This window comes from Schistocerca piceifrons, chromosome 6, assembly GCF_021461385.2.
Source record: "Schistocerca piceifrons isolate TAMUIC-IGC-003096 chromosome 6, iqSchPice1.1, whole genome shotgun sequence".
Taxonomy (NCBI): domain Eukaryota; kingdom Metazoa; phylum Arthropoda; class Insecta; order Orthoptera; family Acrididae; genus Schistocerca; species Schistocerca piceifrons.
This window is the reverse complement of record NC_060143.1, coordinates 341,428,460-341,437,034: the sequence shown is the minus strand read 5'-3', so window position 1 is coordinate 341,437,034 and position 8,575 is coordinate 341,428,460.

The following is an 8,575-nucleotide window of genomic DNA, read 5'->3' as shown; positions in this document are numbered from 1 at the left end:
AAAGTATCCTATAGTTCGCGAGTATCAAAATATATCAATTAAATGGCAGATCTTCAGACTGCATTGACCTTTGAGGCTTAAATTTTTCTACATTGCCAGCGGATCACAGACCATGGTGTCTTACATAAATTCAACTTAAGAGTTCTTATCTATCCTGAGAAAAAGGGGTCTTAGCAGACGGACGGGAAGACGGACAATAAAGTAGGGAGGTAGGGAATCCTAAAAATACAGTCGAAAAGAAGTCCTCTCCAGAAAGTGGGACCATGTAGATTATTATGGGCTGAAACATGACGCATATGCAGTCATAAAGTAACAAACAGGCGCACTGCGGAGACGAGCACAAACATGATTCCCACATGTATCTAGTCGAATTCTGCCATTGGTATGCATTTATCCAAACAACCCGAAACATATAAAGTTTGAAACATATTAGTTTAAGCTGAGTTATTCAATTCAACATTAGAAAATAGAAGACAAAATGACGCAATAAATCGATTAACTAGATCAGATGTGTTGTGGTGTAAGCTAGTGAAGTTTGGTATGAAAGTTGAAAACGCATTTTTTTAGTTTATTTCTTGCTTCTTCGACTTCGAAGAAAATCAATCAATGAATTATTTTGCTGGCTCTTTTTGTAGCTATGCAATAGGATTTTATGAACCCTTATTTTTTTCCTGTTTCAGAGAATGATACTGGTATATGAATAAAAATACCTTTGAGGATATTTCAAATTTGTTTCCTGTCTCGTTCGATGAACTAGATTTCATCATACAAGGTAATTTCAGACCAACTCAAACTACAAGCTTCCATATTCATATTTATAATAAAAAAATTCGTACTTTTCATATGATAACGGTATTTCTTATAATATACGGGGTGATTATAATTAAAGAAACTTTCAAACCGCTGTAGAAATAACACCACTGATCAGAAAGACGTCAAATTGCAACGGAATATTATCGGAGGAGGAGGAAAACGTATGGCTGAAGAAAAATAGTTACAAAATGTAGCAATAGATGGCGTTGTAAGCATCAAAATTTAATAGTGGTCGACGACAAATGACAAATGAATCATTCAACAATTTCTTAGGTGTACGTTTGACGTTAAACAAACTGTACTACTCAGTGTTCATGGGTGTACAGGTGTGATACTGTTGGTTACGAAAGCCAATCCACCACGGTAATGTCATATCACATCGGATGGGAAAAATCAGTTTTTAATTGTCCTCAGCCCAAAAACCGCATAAAAAGCATCAATCAACATCGGTTTTTAATTGTCCTGAGGCCAAAAACCGCATAAAAAGCATCAATCAAAATCAAATAGGATTATTAATTTCCGTGTGATTGGCGCAGAACATTTTCAGTATGCTGTCCGCCGTTTTCTGCAACAAGTTGAAATCGACAAACAGCATGTTCCTCAACTGATCGAAGCGTATCCGAGGTCACGTTCAGACTGTGTTGCGCAATATGTGCCTTCAATGCAGCTAAGTTTGCAATCTGAACACTGAACACATCTTTCAGATAGCCCCACAAACAGAAGTCACACGGTTTAACATCAGGTGATCGGGGCGGCCAGGCTGTAGGGAAATGGCGGCTGATAATTCTAGCATTTCCGAAATAGCGCTTCAGCAGCTGCTTAACTGGATTTGCAATGTGCAGAGGTCCACCATCATGCATAAAAATGATCTCATCCACACATCCGCGCTGTTGGAGAGCTGGAATGACGTTGTTGCGTAAAAGACACTTATAACGCTTACCAGTGACGGTACAGGTCACAGGACCGGACGCACCTGTCTCCTAGAAAAAATATATCCCTATGGTAAATGATGCCGTAAACCCTCACCACACAGTGACCTTTTCAGGATGAAGTGGTTCTGGTTGATTTGCGTCTAGACCTTCCGTTGCCATATTCGACAATTCTGTGTATTGACATATCCTGTCAGATGGAAGTGAGCTTCCTTTGTCCACAAAATCATCCATGCAAGCAAGAAATTCTAAAGAAAAGGTCTCTCTTGCTGGCAGATGAGCAGGAAGCAACTCGTACACATGACTAATTTTGAAAGGATAGCAAAGAAGGATGTTTCGTAGGGAATTATGCACTGTGCTCACAAGTATGTCCAATGTTGGGGGAATTTTCCGTACACCACCACTCGTCTCCTCCCACATTGATGCGGCCTCTGCTTCCACTGACGTCGAATCAGTTCGTTTCCTTTCTCTACCAGGTTGCACTCGAAAAGAACCCGGCTTTTCGAATTTCCGAATCATCTTCTCCAGACGCACGGCAGTCATCGGACTGACGCCTTTTTTCAAACCCATCAGTGTCCGGAACTTCTGCAGAGCGACGTGTGCACAGTCATTCTTGTAATACAGCTTTACAAGCAGAGTGCTATCCTGCATTGAGACAGTCATGGCGAACGTCGCAGATGCGAAAGGAGGAAAAGCCGTGTACCCCGGCGTGTTTATATCAACTTCAATGGGTCGGTCGCATGACAGGTGTTTTCATTTACGTATTCTGAGACATACAGCGCCATCTGTTGATCAATTTTCACACTATTTTTTTCTTTTGCCATGCGCTTTCCCCCTTCTCCGATAATATTGCGTTGCAATTTGACGTCATTCTGATCAAAGGTGTTATTTCTGTAGCGTTTTGAAAGTTTAATTATAATCACACTGTAGGTATCATAATAACGTACCTTCAAAAATATGTTGAGAACCATTCTCAGTCTGCTGAGACGTAACAAGTTTTGTGTAGTTGCTGTCAAACTAAGTTCTTGTACATCTAGAGGGTTGGATCCCCTCCTTCGAAACCGTCAGATTGCAAAGCCTGGGCTACTCTCAGGGTGGAATCTCCGTCTTCGAAGATTGTGTGTGTGTGTTTGTCTGTCTGTCTGTCTGCCCGCTGCTGTCGCTGTTCGTTCGTTCGTCCGTCCGTCCGTCCGCCTGCCTGCTGGCTGTCCATCGCCGTCGTCGTAACCGCTACCGCTGCCGCTGCCGCTGCCGCTGCCGCTGCCGCCGACGCCGCCTGCTGTTCGTCCGACTGTTCGCCGCCGACGCCGCCCGCTGTTCGTCTGTCTGTTCGCCGCTGCCCATCGCCGACGCCGACGCCGCCTGCTGCACGTCCGTCTGTCTGTCCGTCGCCGTTCGTCTGCAATGAGTACTCCCACCTCCACCGTCATCTACACCTCCCCTCCCCCTCTCCCACAGTCACTTCCTGGAGTGCCGCCTCTGGCCTCCCTCCTTCCACCTCCCCTTCCCTTCCCCCACTTACCCACCCCCCTATCTCCTCCCCTGCTGTATACCCACACCTCTACACCCTTCCTCCAGCCTCCACACCCTCAACAGCTCCCACTACTACCCCCGCCCTCACGTACGCCTCTGTTGCCGCCTCTGCTGCCGCCCCTCAGGTGGTTGGCTTCCCCTCTCTCACCGGCCCCGTCGCTTCGTCTTCTGCATCTCCGGCACGCATCACGTCGCGCCGAGCATCCATCGCCACCACTGAACCAGCTGCTTCTCCCGGTGCCTCCACTACGCCACAGGGATCTGCCACCCGCCACCTCCCTCTCCTCCCCGTCCCTCTCCCCTCCTCTTAGCCTCCAGTCTCCAAAAAACCCCAAAAGCGCGTCCTTACCGACTCTGCTCCCGCCACTTCCCACAAAAAATCAACACCACCTCCCCCTCCCCCTGCCGTCACCATGGACACCACCCCTCCTCCTGCCACCCCTACCTTGGCCCCCACCCTCCACACCTTTGTCCTGTCAACTCCCGATCCTAAGTTCCTCGATGCTCGTACCCTCACCAAGGAAATACGAAAGTACTTACCTGGTGCTCCCATCTCCCAACTCATTCCCCACAGGGACTCAGTCCTTATCAAGTCCCCGTCCCCATCCTTTCACACAGACCTCCTGCGAAAACTCCCACGAGTTATGTTTGGCCCCCACGCCTCTCTGACACCCTTCCTTTCCGCTTCCACTCCTCGTCAGCCCCAGCCTCCCTGTCGCCCCCCCACCTACACCGCTGTGATCACCAAACTCAGCCTGGTGATCACAGAGGATGAAGTGTTGGTAGAACTGAACTCCCACCCGGACTTGGAAATCCGCTCTGCCCGCCGTATCCACAATGCCTCTGGTCCCACCTAACTCATGCGGGTATTCTGAGTCCGCCCCATCCATAGACCATCTCCTCACCCAGGGTGCCCTGATATACCACCGTCGCCACCCTGTTGAATCCTCCAAATCCCCTCCCCAATCCTACCGTTGCCAGTGGTGCCTGATGTACAATGACCACCTGACTCCCAACTGCAAAACCCCCCCCACCTGTCCCCATTGCAAGGCCTCCCACTTTCTCAAGAACTGCCCCAACCTCGCTGCTCCTCCTTCCTGTAATACCTGCAATGGCCCCTATCCCACATACTCCCACAAGTGTAAAGCTAAACCCCCTCCAGCCACCCCTGAACTTACAGTTCCAGTTCGTCCCGTCGATCCTCCTGTCCATCCTAACAATTCCCTCCGTCCACCCCCCACGGCCGAGGACATCATCCGGTTCATTACCGTTGTACTCCAAAACATTCACCCTTTTCAGCGCCCGCACACCTTCCAACAAATATCCCTTGCTGCTCGCTCTGTTTCCCACCTGAACACCTTCGCCACTTACTCCCACAACCAAGCCCACTTCACCTTCACCCGCCTCAACACCCTAGTTTAGGTCTCTTCCCTTCCCTCTCTTCCCCCCCTCCTTCCCGTCATGGCACGGCACGAGTCTCGCATCCTCTTCCAGAACATTCGCTCCTTCCGCTCCAACAAATACCTCCTCATGCACACCCTCTCCCACCACCAGGTCGACACCTTCCTCTTGAACGAAACCTTTCTCCAGCCCCACCATTCTATCCACACCTCCCCCTATATCCTCCACCGCACTGATGCTCCTGGTCGTCGTGCGCAGGGTGGAGTCGCGATTGGCCACCTTAAGCATATCCCCGTCCGGCCACAACCTCTCCTCAATGACCCCACTGAACACCTTATCCTTAGCGTCTTCTTCCCCTCCCTCACCATTACCTGTGCCACCGTCTATGTCCGCTCCATTGCTCCTCTTCCTTATGACTTCATCTCACATATTGACCACACCTTCTCCACCTATGTGATTGCCGCCGACCTCAACATCCATAGCCGCACTCCTGCTGCCCTTCGGCGGTGGCATCAGTTCCTCTCCACAATCCAGGGTGACCTTGTTCCCATTCCCCAGCACACCCGACCCGAAAGTAACACCACCCCCGATGTTGTCATTGCCTCCGCCAACCTCCTTGGGCGTATCACTGTCGCCGTCCTTGACCCCACAGGTAGCGATCACCTCCCTGTCCTTCTCACCATTACGTCTGCAAACCGCCCCCCTCCGGCTCCGCAACCTGCACCCCCTCCCAAGGTCGTCCATGACTATCGCCGTGCCAACTGGGATGCCTACCGGGACTCCATCTCCACCCAGGTCGAAAGCCACCCTCTTACCTATCGCCATCCTGACGACATCATCCGCGCCTCGTCCTTCCTTCAGACGGTAATTACTGACGCTGTGGAGGCCCATGTTCCTACTAAAACCATCCACCCACACCGTCCCACTCTCCCTCCGCGGGCTGTCCTCCTCCTCCGTGAATCCCGCCCCCTCTATCGCTCCTTCCTCCGCACTCGTGACAGGGATACACTCCAACGCCACCGGCAAATACAGCGACACGTACGGAACCTTATTACAGCAACGAAACGCCGGGACTGGCGCCAGACCTGCACACGACTCAATGCCACCCTCCCTATCAACTCCTCCAAGTACTGGTCCGCCTTCCATCGTCTTTCTGGTTTCCTTTCCGCTCCCCACTACCCCCTTCCCCACGCCCCCTTCCAGACAACCTTAGTAAGGCCAACCACTTCACTTCCCACCTTTCCGAGGTCTTCTCCGTCCCCGATGATCCCCACTTTGATTATTCTCTTTTCCCCACCGTCATGGAACGTGCTGATACCTCAGTCGCTCCACTTGCTCCTAGTCTCCAGTACTTGGGGCAGTTGCCCCCCTCTGATGTCAACACTCCCATCACAGCACAAGACATTAAACTTCTCCTCCATTCCAAACGCAACACGGCCCCTGGTCACGACTGTGTCACCTACCGTCACCTTCGAGAAAGCCCCTATTCCTTCCCAACTGTCCTCGCCCATCTCTATAATGTCATCCTCTCTACTGGCTTCTACCCTGACCTGTGGAAGACCTCCCGCGTCCTCCTATTCCTCAAACCCAACAAACCCCCTTCTGCCGCCTCTTCCTATCGTCCCATCTGCCTCACCTCCGCCTTCAGTAAGGTCTTTGAATCCATCCTCTCCCACCGTATCCATCGGCACCTTGCTCAACACCACCTCCTCCCCCTTACCCAGTGTGGCTTCCGACCCTCCTTCTCTACTGACGACCAACTCCTCAACCTTGTTCACCTTCTGTCCCTCCAGCTTAACTCCCGTCGCTCCGCCATTTTTGTTTCCCTTGACCTCCAAAATGCCTATGACCGTGTATGGCATCCCGGTCTCCTCTTTAAACTCCAAACCTCCGCCCTGCCTATCAATTTTGTCCATCTGGTCGCTTCCTTCCTCTCGCACCGTCCTTCCTATGTCACCCTCCACAACACCAACTCCCGTATCTTTTATCCCACGGCTGGCGTCCCCCAGGGTTCTGTCCTCTCCCCTCTCCTTTATCTCTTGTATACAGCTGATATGCCCAAGCCACCCCCACCAGTCCACCTTCTCCAATATGCTGATGACACCGCCTTCCTGGCTCTCTATCCTACCCTTCAACGGTCTCAACGTACCCTCCAAACCCACCTTAACCAGTTCGCCACTTGGTGTAACCAGTGGCTCCTCCGTCTCAACCCCTCCAAAACCCAGGCAATCATCATAGGCCGCACCACTCGCTCCTTTCGCCTCCATGATTTCTACCTCACCCTTTATGGTCGTCCTATCCAACTCACCCCCACCCTGAAATACCTTGGCCTCACCCTTGACCGACACCTCACCTGGACCCCTCATCTCCTGACCATCCAGCAGAAATCCCATTCCCGCCTCCGCCTGCTGAAACTCCTGTCCGGCCGGACATGGGGATTGCATCCTTCTACCATCCTCCACACCTACAAATCCCTCATCCGTCCTATCCTCTGTTATGCCAGCGTCGCCTGGATCTCCGCCCCCACCCGCTTTTACAAGGCCCTCCAAATCCTTGAACGCCATGCGCTCCGCCTTGCCTTCCGTATCCGCCTTCCTTCCCCCACACGGCTCCTGTATGAACTGATCCCCTTCCCCCACCTCCTCTTGTTCCTCCAACATCTCCGCATCCTTTACATTGTTCGCAGGGTTGATCCCCCCCACCCTCTGGTTTCCTCCTTCCTCTCCACCCCCCGCCCATTGCCGCGCCTCTATCGCTGTATCCCTCCCTCTCTCCACCTCCACACCCTCCATCTCCTTCATCAGGGCAATTTTCAACGCCTCCCCCTCCCGGATGACGAACTTCGCCGTGACATATACCCTTCCTTCCAACTATAACCCGGCCTTGTTCCCCCCCCCTCCCCAGGGCCCCCTTCTCCTCTTTCCTCCTTCTCCCAGAGCGGATTTTCCTCCATCCCCCCCTCCCCTGAGACCCTGCACCCCGTACTTGCCTCTCTCCTTCCCACATCCCTCCCTACCTGGCCCTCTTCCGTGCGCCCCCCATTCCCCTCCCCCATCTCTTCCCCTCCCTCCCTTCTTCAGGTCTCCCTCCTCTCCTTGAACCTGGCAGATCCTCTGTATTGATCCTCATCAGTGTGCCACATCAGTGTTGTGTTTAGTGCTGTTTCTCGTGTGCGTCAAGAGGTGTGATTTTAATTGTGTACTGCCTTGAGGTTCGCCATCAGTGTTACGTTGTGTGCTATGCCATCCGTCAACACCGTTATGCTCCAGTCATACTGTGCCTTGTGTTCTTTTAATCGTCGCAGTGTGTGGCTTTTTGTGTGTGCTACTTTTAAACAGTTTTTTATCTCCATTTTACAGTCACCCCGTTTTTTTTTTCTTTTTTTTTCTTTGTCTATTGCCTTCCATGATGTTCTCCCTTTTTATATCTATGTTCACCTTCTTCTCTCCTTTGCTGTTTTTAAATGTCTTCTATTGTTTTGTTCTATGTCTTTCGGCTGAAGAGCAGCGCATATGCTGCTGCCAGCCCGCCCCGTTGGGGAATTGAAATACAATAAAGAAAAAAAAAAAAAAAAAAAGTTTCTTGTAGCACATCACACTTCAAACTCACCAATCAATTATATAAAGACTGAGAAATTTATAATCCTGCGGACGCCCATGGATTTGATAAGCTTTTTCGGATGCAGGAGGGTAAGAAAAAAAAAAATAACTGATTCATACTTCGCAAACTTTCTCCACCATATGGATGAAACAAATAAGCGAGAAAAGTGCGGACACCGAAAGGAAAAAAGTGACCACAGAGGTATGTTGACTATCGGAAAACTGATGGATTTGAAGTATGAACTTTTGGATTAGGCACGCTATTCATTATATTTGATTCCATCTTATTTGGACATTTAC